We start from the raw sequence: 18,166 nt of genomic DNA on the forward strand, positions 1-18,166 counted from the left end.
GGGGTGGTTGTAGGATTTGCCACCTTCGGTTCCATCTCGATGTGCGTCGGTTGTATCATCTGGCGCCTTCGGTTGCAACTCGTCGCTGTGCTCGTTCAAGCTTGCCGTTGTGCCGGTTGCAGCATCCGCGCGGGCATGGTCAGTACGGTCCCAACATACAGTGTTTCGCAGTCACCATGGTTCCAGAATCAGCACAACGCGGTTCCAGCACCTAGCAAGTGCAACTGTAGCATTTCGGCGGGCCTGTCATCGCAGTTCCAGCATCCAAAAAACATCGTTCCAGCATTTCGTCAATACGGTTCCAGCATTTCGTCAATACGGTTCCAGCATCCCCGCCGCAAGGATCGCCTTGCAGCTCCGGCGGACTGCAGTTGCAGCTCTTCTATCCACGATTGCAACTCCCCTCGTACTGGTTGCAGCACGCCACGCCGGCGGCCTCGTCTCTCCCCTTCCCTTGGCTTTGTAGCACGGCCGCTCATCGGTTGTAGCAAAAACGGGCGCCAGTTGTAGCGCGCCCTATTGGAGCGCGCGACGAGCTGACATAGGAGGATCAAATGGCAGATTATTGCAGAGGAAAAGGAAGAGGGCAGCACGGATGAGCCCACCCTTCTTGGAATCCGTGGCGGATTACTGCATGGAGGAGAGAGGGCGACAAGCTTGATCTCCAAGAGATTCATGGTGGGTTTCTATGGGGGACGAGAGACGAAGCAAAGAGGATTGAAGAATCTACCGGAGAAGACACAAAGGAAAAAAGATGAGACGGAATGAGTGGATGAGACGCTCCTTCCTAAGTGGATAAGAGGAAGCTGTGCATGGCCCACCTGTACTTACGCCACGCTAGCAGCGTGACCGGCCGAAAGTTTGGCTGGCCAGCCGATTTTAAATGTTCTCCTTATATTTGGGACTAACCTAATTGTGTGGCTCTCTACCTCTTTTTTTTAACGAAAGGGTTTCCCCCCTGCCCCATTTTATTGATGAAGCAGCAACAGAGAAAATAGAAACATGTCTAGGCAAACCTGCCTCCAAACTCACACCCTACCAACGCACCTAGGCAAACCAAAACAGGGATGTGTGGGAACCACGAGCAAAGCGACTACACTGATATTAGAAACAATAACACCAGCAAACAACCACCATAAGACTCCTTAATATATTACAGACTTAAAGGCATAAAGGCAGCTCGACGTCATCTCAGAGCGGTGTGGGGATTATCTCCAAGCAATCCGAAGAAGTTCCCCGCGATGCTTGTCCAGCAGTAAAATGTAGTGTTGTAGGAGCTTCGCTTGTGTGTCGTCGCAGAGCACCACCCAACGCTGAAGAACACCCCTGAGCCTAACAAGAATGCAGTTTAAACTTCTGGACGTATGTCTCTGAAAACAGAATTCATTTCTCAATTTCCAAATGCTCCATAAGGATGCAACAACCACCATATTAAGAACATGTTTACTTTTGTGCCATCGCCAAATAGCCTAAACATCATCAAAGCAAGTTAACTTTTGAATATTAAAACATTCAGAGACCAGGTTACAAACACATTGGCCCACTATGCAATCAAAGTCGAGATGTTGAGTTGATTCATCATCATTACAGAACAAACATGACATATCATCTACTTGTCTTCCTTTCGCCAAATTATCTCTAGTCAGTATTTTATTGTAGACACACAACCACATAAAAACATGAATGTTTTGAGGACAAAGAACTTTCTGGATGCTGTCTCCAATAGGGGATATCATTCCACCAAGGTAATGGTATTATAAAAGGTTTTAACCTAATATTTCCCTTTAGGTTCCAGGATCCAAATAGGTGTGTCAGGCAAGTCAGACAGAGAGAATTTTGTTATATGTTCTATCAGCTGCACCTACCTCAGCATCCCCATCTGTTCTATGCATCGCTTGAACGAGAGTTTCAGAGTATAACCATCCCAAACCTGGGCAAACGAGCAGTCAGGTTGGTTACAAATTTCAAACAAATCCCAAAACAAATTCTATAGGGAACAATCCCCAGCCCAAGTGTCATGCCAAAAACTTATACTCTCACCATTACCAATTTTCCAAGTGTAGAAGGTTCTGGAGGCATTCAAAGCCCTGGTCACACTCTTCCAAAAGGGAAACCAAAGCCGTGTGTGGCCCACCAGATATTGGGGAAGTGCACATTGTATTTGTACGTAATATTTTTTTCCAATCTTTATCTTCATTTTCAAAGAAACGCTTACCCCTAGAGGCCAAAAGGGCCATATTAAAATCTTTCAAGTTAGGGACTCTTAAGTCCACCAAAACTTTTCTTTCTAGTAACCAGGCCCCAATTGGCCAGATGGTACTTGTGTTGTCCATCTACATCACCCCTGAAAAAGTGAGCCATCTGTGAATTTATGGCATTAATCGCCCACTTGGAAAATTTAACTACAGACATTAGATAAGCAGGAGTGCTAACTATACAAGCACACAACAAAATCAATTTTCCTTTGTAAGTGAGGCAATAATGCTAAACATACAAAGAGTTACACGCAATTACACGCTGACTAGGAATTTTTTTATCTACCAACCAATCACAAACTTGCCCCTCCCCCCCTGATTTTCAGGGGGGGTGGGCCGCCTCCCCACCTATTGACCAATCAAATTAACCTTCTTTGTAAAACCTTGTAACTCGTTTGTACGTGTAGCATTACTCGTAAGTGAGGTATCTCCCTAGCCATCCAGGTATATTTTTAATGATCCTATCAATGATAGGTTGCAAATCTTCCCTTCTCAACTTATCATGATGCAAAGGCACCCCTAAGTACTTAATGGGAAAAGATCCCATCTTATAACACACAAAAATCTTCGATCTCTCCTCATCAATATTAATAGTCAGCAAGTCACTTTTATGAAAATTAATTTTCATCCAGAGAGGTTTTCAAAGCAAGAGAGAATCCATTAAAAATTTCTAGCTTTATCATAGGAATCCTCTAGGAAGAGGAGGGTATCATCTGCATACTGCAGACTGATCACCCCTTGAGGAATAACATGTGGGAGGAGTCCAGAAATCAAACCATCCTTTGAGGCCTTAATCAACATCTTGGAAAAAACTTATGTCACAAGGTTAAAAAGGAGAGGAGAGAAGGGCTCACCTTGCTTAAGCCCCTTCCCTCCCATGAAGTATGCATCATTAGTGTCATTTATCCTCACGCTAAAAGTGATTTGCAATAAGATAGTTCTAATCCAAGAAATCCATTTTTGACCAAAGACTCTAGAATTACGCATCTCAAAAATAAAATTCGAACTAACCCTAGCATATGCTTTCTCATAATCCAACTTGAGCACAAGCCCCTGAGATGTAGATTTTTTAATCTCACGAGTCAGTTCATTTTTTTTGCAGGATAATACTTGTATTACTCAAAACTATCCAGGGTTACAATCACGACCGGCAATGTCGAGGAGTTCATCAGGACCCGATCCAAGCCACACAACAGTTCGGCATTGCGATCGTCCAAAATTTGCCAAAAAGTGACTAGCATTATTTTTGCTGCGCACAACATGACTAATACAAGAATTACGCTCGATCAAACTAGCTTTGATCTCCTCTATCAGAAAAGCATATTTTGATCTATTCATATCCCTAGTAAGAATCATCTTCACTGCTTCAAGGTTGTCTAATTCAACATCAACAGGCAAATTGCTCCATTGTAATGCTAGAGTAGCAGGTATTCCAACAATTGGCGCTCATGTAATGCCAGCCATTGGTGTTGCAAAAACGAATCATACGATCAGTTCCATGCTCTCTCTCTCTCCCAGGAGTGAAAGATTTTCTCCATGCTCGCCCTCCCTCCCACCTTTTCTAAGTCATGATTCCACAGCCCCCCTCTCTCTTGTCGCCCAATGCGTTGACACTTAAACAAGCATTGTGTCGAGTGGTTTTGTTTTGTCCGGATATAACCATCTCTCTCGCTCAATTGAATGACGCTAAAGCAAACATGTAACGGAGAATGAAATTCCCTATTTCTAACGACTCACATGCATCTTGTAGTGAATTAGCAATGAACCAAGCATCACAAAATGACAAACCAGAAGTATGACGACATTGGCAATGAAGGAACATGTCAAAGTTGGCTTAGAAACAGAAATGACAATTTTTAGAGATGAACCTAACAAAATGAAACTAAATGATTATTACTATTTCTTTTACAATTTAGTAAAAAAAATATTGTTTCTTTTACAAAAAAACCTTTCAGATGACTTTTCTCTAGGTGTGGTAGTATCATTGGTGTTTTTACATTAGCAGTGCAATTCCAATGAAGGTAGACCACTGGAAGTACCTATCTATTTTAGGTCGAATTATGGTGTAAAGTATCTACACTAGCAAAGTGATAACAATTGGATTCCAATAATGATAACAATTTGATTCGCCAATGATGGTATAAAGCCAACACCGCCACGATGGTGTTCGCCGGAGAGCCGACCATGAGGACTGCCATCTGGGTCATGAAGAGCTTTGCTACATCTACGAGCAAAACTTACAGAATTTTTTTTACAGATTGAGATGGCAACATTTAATTAGGGAGGAGGAGGATGAGTAATTAATGCTAGAACGATGAACATATTTTACATACTTGACGAAATGGTGCTACCTGGCAGTGTTTGCTTGGAGATTAGAGGGGGAGACGAGCTCCATCCCCCTAAAATTAGGGGGAGGGGGAGATTATTAATGTGGAGAGGCCTGTGAACCCTCCATAATTGCCAGTGCATTTAGAATTATCCAAGGGACTGCCCTGAAATTGAGGAGGAGGATTAACGAGAGATTGGTTGAGGAAAGAGTTTTTAAGAAGCATTCCGTAGGTGGTACGTAAATGTAGAGTGTAGGATCGAAAGTATGTCTAGAGGGGGGTGATTAGACTACTTGACCAAATAAAAACTTAACCTTTTCCCAATTTTAGTTCTTGGCAGATTTTAGCTATTTTAGGACAAGTCAAGCAATCATCACACAATTCAAGCAAGCATGCAAAGAGTATATTGGCAGCGGAAAGTAAAGCATGCAACTTGCAAGAATGTAAAGGGAAGGGTTTGGAGAATTCAAACGCAATTGGAGACACGGATGTTTTTCCCGTGGTTCGGATAGGTGGTGCTATCCTACATCCACGTTGATGGAGACTTCAACCCACGAAGGGTAACGGTTGCGCGAGTCCACGGAGGGCTCCACCCACGAAGGGTCCACGAAGAAGCAACCTTGTCTATCCCACCATGGCCATCGCCCACGAAGGACTTGCCTCACTAGCGGTAGATCTTCACGAAGTAGGCGATCTCCTTGCCCTTACAAACTCCTTGGTTCAACTCCACAATCTTGTCGGAGGCTCCCAAGTGACACCTAGCCAATCTATGAGACACCACTCTCCAAGAAGTAACAAATGGTGTGTTGATGATGAACTCCTTGCTCTTGTGCTTCAAATGATAGTCTCCCCAACACTCAACTCTCTCTCATGGGATTTGGATCTGGTGGAAAAAAGATTTGAGTGGAAAGCAACTTGGGGAAGGCTAGAGATCAAGATTCATATGGTAGGAATGGAATATCTTGGTCTCAACACATGAGTAGGTGGTTCTCTCTCAGAACATATGAGTTGGAAGTGTAGATGTGTTCTGATGGCTCTCTCCACGAATGAAGAGGAGGTGGAGGGGTATATATAGCCTCCACACAAAATCCAACCGTTACACACAATTTACCAATCTCGGTGGGACCGAATCAACAAACTCGGTCAAACCGAAATAGTAAACCTAGTGGCCGTTAGAGATTTTCGGTGGGACTGACATGCAACTCGGTAGGACCGATTTTGTTAGGGTTAGGGCATAACATAATCTCGGTGAGACCGATTACACAAACTCGGTGAGACCGATTTTGGTAGTAATCTAACCAAAGAGTTGGTCAGGTAAACTCGGTGGGACCGATTTGCTCTTTCGGTGAGACCGAAAAGTTACAAAAAGGAAAAACTGAATTTACATTGCAATCTCGGTGGGACCGATCCGCTCTTTCCGGTGAGACCGAAAAGTTACGAAAGGGAAACAAAGAGTTTGCAATCCCATCTCGGTGAGACCGAGATCCCTATCGGTAGAACTGATTTGCTAGGGTTTGGCAATGGCTATGACAAGTGAAACTCGGTGACGCCGGATTGAAAGAATCGGTAGGGCCGAGTTTGGCTTAGGGTTTAGGTCAAATGTGGATATGGGAAAGTAGTTGAGGGATTTGGAGCATATCACTAAGCACATGAAGCAAGAGGCTCATTAAGCAACACCTCATCCCTCCTTGATAGTATTGGCTTTTCCTAAAGACTCAATGTGATATTGGATCACTAAAATATAAATTGAAGAGTCTTGAGCTTTTGAGCTTGAGCCAATCCTTTGTCCTCAGCATTTTGAGGGTTCCACTTTCACCATCCATGCCATGCCAATCATTGAGCTTTCCTGAAATAATCATCTTGGAATAGCATTAGCTCAATGAGCTATATGTTGTTATGAATTACCAAAACCACCTAGGGATAGTTGCACTTTCAATCTCCCCCCCTTTTTGGTAATTGATGACAACATATAGATCAAAGCTTCGACAAATGATAATAAGCATGAAAAATATCGTCGCTTTGAGAAGTATGTGATAAGTAAGAGCTCCCCCTAAATTTGTGCATATTTAAGATTTGCTTTGGACTGCAAATGCACAAAGAGTTAGAGTCATGGGTTACTCTTCCATGTCACATACATCTTGGTGGAGCGCTTAAAATGACAAGAATGAAATACATGCACTCATCACCAAGAAAAGTGAATGATCACATAAGATAGATAAGATAATAGCATTCACCAAGCATTAAGTGTAGCTTATGATCAAACACATGATCATCAATGTCTCACAGATAACGACATAGTATCTCAAGCACTCAAAAGCAAACAAAGTTCGAAGAACCACCAAATAAAGCAGGAGAGAATAAAAGCAACACTCTCTCTCTCTCGAAGCCTATGATCTATACATTTTTCTCCCCCTTTGGCAACAAGTTACCAAAAAGTTCCTAGAAAATGCATAGTGCTAGATCGACTCTCAGGCTTGATCTTCTGGTGGTGGTGGAGCCCGGAGCACTCCAAGGACGAAGCCTTCTGTAGACGTGGTTGGAGTTGAGGCTGAAGTAGATGCTGGAGCTGGTGGAACTGAAGCTGTAGCTGGTGCAGAAGTGGTGGCTCTGGTGTCAGCAACTGGCACTGCATGTGATCTCTGAGCTCTTGGCACTCTGGCAAATGCATCAGTTGTAGTCTTGCCTCTCCTCTCCTGCATGTCATCCTGAAGTTGTTCCACTGCAGACTGAATCTCTGTCACCTTGATATCCAAGTCATAGAACTTTTGTTCTACGATTCTCTCTAAGCTCACCTGGTTCTGAGTTAGGGTGGCCAGACCTTTCTCTATCCGCAGGGTGGATGCAATCAAGTAACTGAGCTGCTCTTGCTTGGTTTTCAAGAAGTATTCAGATGCCTCCTCTTGAGTTGGCATCTTTGCAGCTTTCTCCTTCCTTTCCTTCTCCTTCTGTGCTTGTGCATGGGCCGAAGATGGTTCATCTTTGTTCATCATAACTTCATTATCTTCAAAATCAGGATGAATAGGCAGATGTTCCTTATCCAAAAGGTATATGCCTGTGCCCATCTTGGAGTTGATCAGTTCCTGGATCTGAGGGGCATATCCACAGCTCCTCTTCTGGTCTGCTGCAGTCCTTTTGATTGTTTCAATCATGAGGCTCATGACTTTGAATTTCTGTGGCACATCAAAGATATGAAGCAAGTTGATTGCATGGCCTCTGATCATCTTGTGATCACCTGACTTGGGCAACAAGGTGTGCCTCAGTATCCAATTAATGGTTGGCAGCCCTGACAGAAGATAGTGTACAGATCCAAACTTGAAAGTGTCAAGTGCCTTGTTTGGGATCTCTTTGTACATGTTAGACATGGAGTTGTGGTCCATCTTCTTCTTGGAGTAGACATCCAAGTCATCTTCATTTTCCTCTGGGGCATTGATCAACTTTGCCCATTCCTCAACAGTTGAGTGGTACCTTGTACCTTCAGACATCCATGTGATCCTTCCATCTGGATAGAAATGTGTTGTGGAGTAGAACTGCATGATCAGCTCTTCATTCCACTTTGTGAGCTTCTGCCCAACAAAGTCAGCTACTCCACATGCCTTGAAGCTGTCTTGCACTCCAGGATAGTGCTCTTCATTGTCCTTGATGTATTCCCAGTCTACCCATCTCATATCACATACAATTGGCTTCTTGTCCAATAAGACTGTCTCATAGAAGTCCTGTTGTTCCTTAGTGGGGAACCTGTAGTCAACAGCAGTCCTTCTCCTTGAAGCATATGGATCTACTTCTCTCCACTTCCTTAGCCCTGAGTCTCTTCTGAGCTTCATGTCCTCAGCCACAGGATGAGCATCATTGTGGTCTGGGATCTTGGGCTTGAGCTTTCTCAGAACATGCTCTTCATCATCTTCTTCAGCAGCTTCAGGCACTGGGGCCTTGTTCTTCTCAGCAGCTGGGATGCTCCTAGTATTCCTCTTTGGAGCTATCTTGGCCTTTGATGCAGCCTTAGGTGCTTCCTTGGGCTTAGATGCAGTAGCCCCTGACTTGATAGCATCACCCATTAGCTTGGGTGCCTTAGGTGCTGGTGCAGCAACCTCTTCTTCTTCCTCTTCTTCCATGATGGAAGCCTTTCCAAGCACTCTGGCTACGGTCTTCTTGACCCCTTCCTTCCTTTTCTTTCCTTCAGCAGCAACTGGCTCTATGGTTGCAGGCTTTTCAGGAATCTGAGTTGAAGCTCTGGCCTTTGGCATAGGCTGCCTACCTGCTGGCCTTTTTATTTTTAAGCCTGGCTTTGTGCCTTGAGCTGAGCCATATTCCTTCTTGAGCACAACTCTCTTTGATGTGGCTTCCTCTTCCTCTGCCACATAATCTTCATCCTCAGAATCTGAAGTTCTCTTCTTCCTCTGTCTGGTGGCAGCTTTTGGCAAATTGCTTGGGGTACTTCTGCTGCCATCATCTGAAGAGCTGGAGGGACTAGTGCCCTCACTCATGAGCACCTGCTCTTCTGATCTGTTCTGGCTGTCACTCTGATCAGACATGATGAACAAGCTGACTGCTAACCCTGTGAATATTTTATAGATGAGGTAGAGTGGATGAGCATCACAAAATGCAGAGATTTTTGTAAAAGAATGGTTCAAAAACTTAGTTTTAGTTTCCCACAGAAATCATCTCGGATCTACCGATTTTTAAACTCGGTGATACCGAAGCAGTTTTGGAACCTAAACTAGTGAACTCGGTCAGACCGAGTCATAGTTCGGTGGCACCGAGACTGCTAGGGTTTCACAAAGTTCCAAAATCGATCACACCGATTAGCAATACTCGGTCAGACCGAGTCTTACTTGTGCAATGGCATAAGCCAAATCGGTGGGACCGAGTTTTTCAACTCGGTGGGTCCGAGATGGTTTCGGCGGAAACCTAACCCTAAAATTTTCGAATCAAACCTAATCTAAGAGTTCATTGACTGGATAGGAGTTTATCAAACGTGGCAAGAATCATTATGATCACAATGTGCTAGGAATCGGATTGGGGAATAGCACAGAGATCGAGTCCATACCCTAGTTCGGCGGAGACTCGCTACGGCGGCAATGGCGGGGTTGATTTCCGTTGACGGCGATGGAGACCAGCGACTGGAGGCGGCTGGCGGCGAGGAGACGATCCGGAGACCACGTTGGCAGAGCGAGCTATCGCGCGGGCGAAGGGGTTCGGAGAAATTTCCAAATTTTTGCCCGTGACTATATATAGCCCAACCCTGTCGGTGTGACCGAGTGGAACAACTCAGTGTGACCGAATGGTTCAAATCGGTTGCACCGAGATCGAAAATTCAGATCAACTTAATGATCTCGGTAGGACCGAAAGTAGGATATTGGTCAGACCGAGAATCACAAAGAGGTTTTGGAAGTTTAAGTCTATGACGAATCAGGGACTCCGAGTGCTCCTCACACAGAGTGGTTCGAATCTGACTTGATCAAATTTTGTGATGTAGCATGAATAGAGTTTGAGACGAGAAAAGCATAGATAGCTAGAGAAGGTTCTTAGGCATTCTTGTCCATCCACTTGGCAAAAGAAAATAAAACCAAACAATCAAAACAACAAGTGGATGTCCTCGAATGAGTAAAATATGCAACCAACATGCTCACACAATAAGATGGCAATTGAAATATGTGACAAAGCATGCACAACCAATTCTAGCATCTATCAAGCAATTTGCGATGACTAGGTCATCTATATATGAGTATATTGACTTAGGAGTCAAGTGAGAACACTTGATCATAGGTCATACTCATCGTTTAAGCTCAAGTGGGGTTACCACTTTTACATAAAGCATTGTTGTGTTCACATCTTTAGAGTTGCTTTAGCTCAAGTCTTAGAGTAAAGCTCCCCCTAGATGTGATATCCCCCCTAAGAGGGATGAACTAACCTTGGGTTTTGTCGATGATGACTTCATGTAGATGTTGAAGATGTGGATGCTCAATGTTGATGTAGATCACTTGGAGCTATCCATTTGAGTGAATTGCACTTTCAATACCTACATGGGTTAGTCCCACAAGGAACAAACAAGGATATCCATAGACATAGAGTGATGCACACACAAGATGATGTCCATGAAAGCTTTTAGGTTACCTTGTCCCTTGTCTTACCAACAATAGGGTTTGTGACTCCTTGAACTAGTGCAAGATGTGGAAGTTGATTGCACTTGTTCTTGCCAAAATGATAAGAGTGAAGTATGTTGGCGGAGTCACCCTCAAGAACTCTCTAGTTCTTCTTCTTTTGGATCCACACCATCTTGATGGGAATCCTTGGAGTTGTAGTCGTACTTGATGAAGTGGAACTTGAAGTGGTCTTGGGAATCCACTTGACTAAGGTCTTAGGAGCTTCTTCAAATGCATCAATTTCTTCTTGAAGCTTGTCCTTGCCTTTTTGCTTGTAGTCTTGTGGTGGAAGATCATCTTGAGCTTGTGTCCCCTTGAAGGAAGTATCATACTTCTCTTGTTGAGGAACAAACTTTGTCTTGGGGTATTGATCTTCTTCCCACTCAACTCCATTGGCATTGAACTTTCGTTCAAAACCAACACCTTGATTCTTCCGGTGCCTTCCTTGCTTGCGCACAATTTCCTCGAATTGCTTACTCCCGGCAAGGCTTTTGTACACTCATTTCTCTATAATTCCCTTCAATAAGCTATTTTCTTTCTCAAGTGTAACTTGGTTAAGAGAATCATTAGTGGAATCAAGAGAACTACTAGAAGCAACAATATTGGATTTAGCATGATCATTGTTACTACTAGAGGAAGAACCTTTCTTGTTCTTGTTACTAGACTTGACTTGAGGCATGTAAGTGGATAAGAGTAAACGCTTGGCAATGTAAGAATAACTTTTCTTGCGGAGATCATCATTGATTGCCTTTAAAAACTCATGCTCTTGCTCAAGATTGAGCTTTTCAAAGCGTAATTTCTCATGAGCTCTTAAAAGTTCTCGATGATCTTCGAAGATAGTTTCATGAGCTAACTTAAGAGTGTTTAGTTCTTTAGTTAGAGACTCAATCTTCTCCTTATCATTGTCATTCGTTTTATCTTGATTAGCATGATTAATTGACGTTTCATCATAGTATTCATCACTAGAGTTGTCAACAAGTAAATCATCATCACCTAACAAGTCATCTTCGTCACTATTAAAATCAACATACTCGGGGTGTGTTACCTTAGGACCTTTGGCCATGAAGCATCTTCCAATTCCTTCATTTGGTGAGTCAAATATGTCGTAGGAGTTGGTTGAGACAAGTGCTAGGCCGGCAACACCTTCATCTTGAGTATATTCGGAATCAGAGTGATAACTTCTCTCGGAGTGGTTGTCGGAGTCGGAGCCGGATACCCATTCACCAACATGAGCTTGATGTCTTCGTTTTGTGTAGCTCCTTGATGATTTTTCCTTCCTTTCCGAATCCTTGCTTCTCCGTGAGTATCTTCGTTCATAACGATCATCTCTACTCCTTCTCTCTCTTGGTGGTGATTCTTCTCTTTTGCTTCTTCTTTTTGGAGAGTCTTCTCTTCTCTTGTAGGGAGCCGTACACTCATTGTAATAGTGTCCGGGTCTTCCACAATTGTAGCAGTTTCGCTCTCGACTAGAAGATCTTTTGTCATTGTAGGACCTTGACTTGGAGCTTCTATCTTTGCTTCTACTCTTGTAGAACTTGTTGAAGTTCTTCACCATTAAGCTCAATTCTTCATTGAAGTTTTGTTTCTCACTTGATGGTGTAGGGGCTTCACATGAGGCTTTGTAGGCACCACTTGATTTGTTGTGAAGTTCCTCTTTATCCTTAAGTGACATCTCATGAGCAACAATTCTTCCAATTACCTCCGTTGGCTTGAGATCTTTGTAATTGGGCATCATTTGGATCAATGTGCACACGGTATCATATTTTCCATCCAAGGCTCTTAGAATCTTCTTGATGATGAATCTATCGGTCATCTCTTCACTTCCTAAGCCGGCAATCTCATTTGTGATGAGAGCAAGCCTAGAGTACATTTCAGCGACACCTTCACCATCCTTCATTTTGAACTTGTCAAGTTGACTTTGAAGCACATCCAATTTGGATTCCTTGACGGAGTCGGTACCTTCGTGCATATCAATCAAAGTGTCCCAAATTTCCTTTGCATTCTCAAGACGGATGATTTTGTTGAATTCTTCGGGGCACAATCCGTTGAAGACAATATCACAAGCTTGAGCATTGTATTGCAACATCTTCAACTCATCCACGGTAGCTTCACGGTTTGGTTCTCTCCCATCAAAGAAGTTACCTTGCAAACCAACACACACAATAGCCCAAACGGCGGGGTTATTTCCAAGAATATGCATTTTCATTTTATGCTTCCAACTAGCAAAATTAGTACCATCAAAGTAAGGACCTCTACGGTGATAATTTCCCTCGCTAGACGCCATACTCTCCTAGGTTGTGAAACCAAGGCTATGACCACCAAAAGCTATGAAAATCAAAGCAAATGGAGACCAAGGCTCTGATACCACTTGTAGGATCGAAAGTATGTCTAGAGGGGGGTGATTAGACTACTTGACCAAATAAAAACTTAACCTTTTCCCAATTTTAGTTCTTGGCAGATTTTAGCTATTTTAGGACAAGTCAAGCAATCATCACACAATTCAAGCAAGCATGCAAAGAGTATATTGGCAGCGGAAAGTAAAGCATGCAACTTGCAAGAATGTAAAGGGAAGGGTTTGGAGAATTCAAACGCAATTGGAGACACGGATGTTTTTCCCGTGGTTCAGATAGGTGGTGCTATCCTACATCCACGTTGATGGAGACTTCAACCCACGAAGGGTAACGGTTGCGCGAGTCCACGGAGGGCTCCACCCACGAAGGGTCCACGAAGAAGCAACCTTGTCTATCCCACCATGGCCATCGCCCACGAAGGACTTGCCTCACTAGCGGTAGATCTTCACGAAGTAGGCGATCTCCTTGCCCTTACAAACTCCTTGGTTCAACTCCACAATCTTGTCGGAGGCTCCCAAGTGACACCTAGCCAATCTAGGAGACACCGCTCTCCAAGAAGTAACAAATGGTGTGTTGATGATGAACTCCTTGCTCTTGTGCTTCAAATGATAGTCTCCCCAACACTCAACTCTCTCTCATGGGATTTGGATCTGGTGGAAAGAAGATTTGAGTGGAAAGCAACTTGGGGAAGGCTAGAGATCAAGATTCATATGGTAGGAATGGAATATCTTGGTCTCAACACATGAGTAGGTGGTTCTCTCTCAGAACATATGAGTTGGAAGTGTAGATGTGTTCTGATGGCTCTCTCCACGAATGAAGAGGAGGTGGAGGGGTATATATAGCCTCCACACAAAATCCAACCGTTACACACAATTTACCAATCTCGGTGGGACCGAATCAACAAACTCGGTCAGACCGAAATAGTAAACCTAGTGACCGTTAGAGATTTTCGGTGGGACTGACATGCAACTCGGTAGGACCGGTTTTGTTAGGGTTAGGGCATAACGTAATCTCGGTGAGACCGATTACACAAACTCGGTGAGACCAATTTTGGTAATAATCTAACCAGAGAGTTGGTCAAGTAAACTCGGTGGGACCGATTTGCTCTTTCGGTGAGACCGAAAAGTTACAAAAAGGAAACACTGAATTTACATTGCAATCTCGGTGGGACCGATCCGCTCTTTTCGGTGAGACCGAAAAGTTACGAAAGGGAAACAGAGAGTTTGCAATCCCATCTCGGTGAGACCGAGATCCCTATCGGTAGAACCGATTTGCTAGGGTTTGGCAATGGCTATGACAAGTGAAACTCGGTGACGCCGGATTGAAAGAATCGGTAGGGCCGAGTTTGGCTTAGGGTTTAGGTCAAATGTGGATATGGGAAAGTAGTTGAGGGATTTGGAGCATATCACTAAGCACATGAAGCAAGAGGCTCATTAAGCAACACCTCATCCCTCCTTGATAGTATTGGCTTTTCCTAAAGACTCAATGTGATCTTGGATCACTAAAATATAAATTGAAGAGTCTTGAGCTTTTGAGCTTGAGCCAATCCTTTGTCCTTAGCATTTTGAGGGTTCCACTTTCACCATCCATGCCATGCCAATCATTGAGCTTTCCTGAAATAATCATCTTGGAATAGCATTAGCTCAATGAGCTATATGTTGTTATGAATTACCAAAACCACCTAGGGATAGTTGCACTTTCATAGAGTTTTTCAACCATGAATATCGGTCAACTCTATTTAGTTCCGTTATTCGATTTTCGGTACAAAAGTGATCACCACTAGGCACTAAACATAATGGGCTTTGCTAGACTCACGTAAGGTTACTTAAAATTACAAAACAGTATAACAAAGCCACTTACGAGCCACCACAGTGATTTGACGTTGTCAGCCGTCGGATTCAGCATAGAAACGGCCCAGATTGTTTCGTTACGCGTTTTCACTGCATCGCGACCTACTGGACCCACATAATCGGGCCGCTACTCCGCAGGTCAAGCTGAATGTGCCCTGCTTGATCGGGCCCTTCAGAGGCCGAATGCGCACAAAGGCCCGGTAAGGGAAAACTCCCATCCATCCTGAGGAACCGCTCGTTCCCCGCAGCGGCGCGCCTTGCCGCCCCGTCGCCATTCCGCCCGCTTCCGCGCTTCTCCACGTGCATCCGGGCCTGGGTGCCTTCTCTTCTTCCTCCTTAGGCTCTGACCAAGGACCATTACGGGAGGAAGACCATGGATAATCATTCCATCAATAAATCGGCGCCCGCCTAGAATTTCTGGTAGCGAAGAGGCTGGGTCGGCAACGCGTACATGATCCAGTTTATATTATGTTTCATTACTTTCGTTTCCGCCTTATTTCTCGTGTCTGACCTCCCGCTGTTCATTAGCCAAATTCCTTGCTTACATACTTCTACTTGTTTCAGGAATGAGGAGTTTAGAATTTTCTCATGTCAGTAATTACTGGGTGTCAAATCAGATTTTTATTTGCAAGAAAGGCTACCAGACCGGTGGCTTCTTCTTTTTCCTAATTGTTAGTCCTTTGCACCTTTTTTAACTTGCTATGTATTGTGGGCTATCTCTTCACTTTTATTCCAGTCACCGCATCCTTTTCTGTTGTCGGTTGTGCTCTATTTTTTAATGTTCATAGTTCATGTGTGCCACACAACATACCTCAGTAGCATAAAACGCCTAAACATTCTCGAGTACACGATCAAGGAGCCGATGATTGTTTGTTTCTAATAAAATGTATTTTCTTTCTAGCAGATTTCAGCACGGCTTGATCTATCAGCTGCATCACAGCAGCAGAATAACACTCACACTGTTAAGGGTATACATTCACACTAGCGCCATATACATTCAGTAAGTTATTGTGCCTGATTTTTTGTATGCTTGAACTAGAAAGTATCAACCCAACACGAGATGTCTAGGTCTCAGAAGCAACAAAGTCAAAATGCTTGTTTTTGTTGTTGTGAACTCTTTTTTGTACCGGAAAGAAAAAAAACTTGCTGCTCACAAGGCCAAGGATTATAAAAAAATAAATAAATAACTGATGGATGCATACATACAATTGTTTTCTTCTTCCTAGATCTAGCACTTCATGAAGCATTTGTTTCAGGGTAGCTTCATCTTGCATTTCGTAAGCATCTTGTTCACCAAAGACATCATCGCGATATCACTCTAGCAGAGGTATTAGCAAATGACTCTGGATCATGCCACCTCCCAAAAGATCAGCCACCTGAATACACATGCTGAACATAGGCGAAAGTAACTCAAATTTGTTTGATGTTTCGAGCCCATGGATATCCCAAATTGACATTCCTAATATGATGCACTGTACCCCTAATACCTCCTGCAAGATCTCCTCGTGCTGCGGGAGAACACCGATGGTGCAAGTGATTGTTGCACGCCAGCAACGACCACGTTGATCCGTTCCATAATTTGAATTATTCAAAATTATCATTCCAAATCCACACCCAACATTGTAATTTTGAACCTATCGATTTTCTTGAATTTTTTCAATGACTAAATTTTCTCAAACATGTTGTTCTTTTGTTAATATTGGCGGGCGTGGCAACGCGCGCCTCCATGTTCTAGTTCTTATGTAAAAGGAAACATGGAGCGCTGGGGTTGGAGGGACCAGGGAGGAAGGGGTCCACCCCGTGAAAATTAGGGGGCAAAGGTTTAGTTAGGAAGTTTACGCAAGCTTTTGTTAGGCTCTTTGTAAATGTAGTCTATTACCTACTAATAAAGCAAGGTGCGTTTCTTCGAAATTTTTTCATCCGTTCACCGTCAAAAGATCTTTTTTTATCCAAGGTGGTACTAAACGTCCGTCTATTAGCAAAGGAAAAACGATTTGTGCATAATTTCATCCATGGGCCCCGCGCCCTATGGCCCAGTAAAGTCAGCCCATTTTTCCTGCCCACGCAGCAATAAGAAAATCCTATTTCCAGCTCATGCGGCAAATAGTTTCAGCTACGCACAAGGCGCCCAAGACTCGGCGGCCCATTTTTGTTTGTGTTCTGTTCCAATTTTTTTTCTGTTTCGTTCTCTTTTTATTTCCTGGTTCTTTTTTATTTTTCCCATTGCAAGTCTATTTTTAATTATTTTTCTGAAATTCACAATTTTCAAAAAAATGTTCGCAATTTCAATTTTTATTCAAAATTTCGTAAAAAGTTAAGAATTACAAAAATGTGTTCCAATTCTAAAAAATGATTGGATTTTTTTGTCGTGCCAAAATTAGTTCAAAATTTTAAAAATATTCCCAATTTTTAGAAAAAATTTGTATTTAAAAAATCAAGATTTAAACAAATTCATTTGAAAAAATTCAAAAAATATTCTTGTTTTACCGACATGTTTAAAAATTGAAAAGAATGTTTGCATTAAAGAAACTCATTTTCGAAAATTCTTCTGCATGTTTAAAACATGTTCCCATTTAAAAAAAATGTCCACGGCTTGAAAATGTTTGTATTTTTATAAGAAGGTCATGTTTTTAAGAAATGTATGTGAATTTCAGGAAATGTTCCGTTCAAATCTTTTGTTCGCCTTTTTAAAAAGGTGTGGAATTTTAAAAAATCATAATTTGAAAATTTGTTCACGTTGCCAAGTATATTTGGCATTTCATAGTTATTAGTTTTTGAAAAGTTCAAAAAAAAGTTTCGAATCTGACATTGCATTATATTCTTTAATATTCACGCTGACAATTGGTTAGCAAAACACGTTTGTTTGAGTGGCTAGCAACATGTGGTCGGGTCTTTGAGGTCGTGAGTTCGATCACCCCCATACTGGGCATGCTCTGCATCCGGCGCATCGAGCTAAGTCGGCTCGTTTAGAATAAGGGACACCATAAATTATTGACAGTGGTAGCTTTCATGTGCCAATAAAAGAGAATATGCTGATTAATTATAAATGAAACAAATTATGGGCACGTGCCAATAAAAAAGAATATACTAGTTTGGCTCTAATTAAAAGGTGCCATGTTGAACTAGAGAATTCAGGCATGTGGGAGTCTTGATCCATTCTTATATTGAGCTAAAGGCATGTAATTTTATTATCCCGTTGCAACGGATGGACATGTGTGCTAGTATTATTCAAACATAATAGCC

Source organism: Triticum urartu, chromosome 6A (assembly GCF_056163025.1).
Source record: "Triticum urartu cultivar PI428250 chromosome 6A, HENAU_Tu73, whole genome shotgun sequence".
In the NCBI taxonomy this organism is placed as follows: Eukaryota; Viridiplantae; Streptophyta; class Magnoliopsida; order Poales; family Poaceae; genus Triticum; species Triticum urartu.